Source organism: Arachis ipaensis, chromosome B10 (genome assembly GCF_000816755.2).
Source record: "Arachis ipaensis cultivar K30076 chromosome B10, Araip1.1, whole genome shotgun sequence".
Taxonomy (NCBI): domain Eukaryota; kingdom Viridiplantae; phylum Streptophyta; class Magnoliopsida; order Fabales; family Fabaceae; genus Arachis; species Arachis ipaensis.
In genome coordinates, this window is record NC_029794.2 from 36,078,483 (window position 1) to 36,079,280 (window position 798).

Here is a 798-nt window from a genome sequence, read left to right on the forward strand (position 1 = left end):
GAGATTAATAAATTTTGTAATTTGTAATCATTAATTAGTTATTATTAGTGTTCTTAATGATATGAGATTTATCAAATAATGTAAAATTACTCACTTTTCTTTTAATAGTTAAGTGTTAGACAAATTTTAATAAAAATACTGACTTAAACTTTAATTTCTTAGAATAATCACCTTAAAATGCATAAACTAATTTATTAGTTGCGAAATTTGAAGAGAATTTTTAGAAGAATGAATAAAAAATTTTATTAAGAGAGTTATTTTAGCACATTTTTTAATACTATAGTTAAGTGTAAAAATTAATATATATTTTTGACAAATATTATAAATATCAAATTTTTTATATTTTTTATGAATAATTTGATGGTAGAAAATTGCTCCTCAATTTTGATACTCATTTATTTTTAGCTTACTCTATTATTCTTCTTTTTCGTTGAGCTCTGTCAATTTTGACATCACACTTCAGTTTGGCATCATACTACTCATTCTTCATCTTCAAAATCTCAGTTTATTCTTCAGTTTCAAGATCTCATCTCATTCTTTGTTAAAAATTTTTGTTGAGAATTTTTTGTGGTCAATAAGTATCAAAATAAATAGTATTTTTGACGGCTAATAAGTATTACAAAAAATATTTTCTCAAATTTTTCTAACAAATTATTTTTTACGGCCAATATTTATCAAAATAAGATTTAACTTTTTTTTATAATTACTTATATGTTAAAAATACTATTTTTGACAAAATTTTTATTAACATATATTTTCATAGTTAAAATAGTATCAAAATTTATTTTTTAATAAATT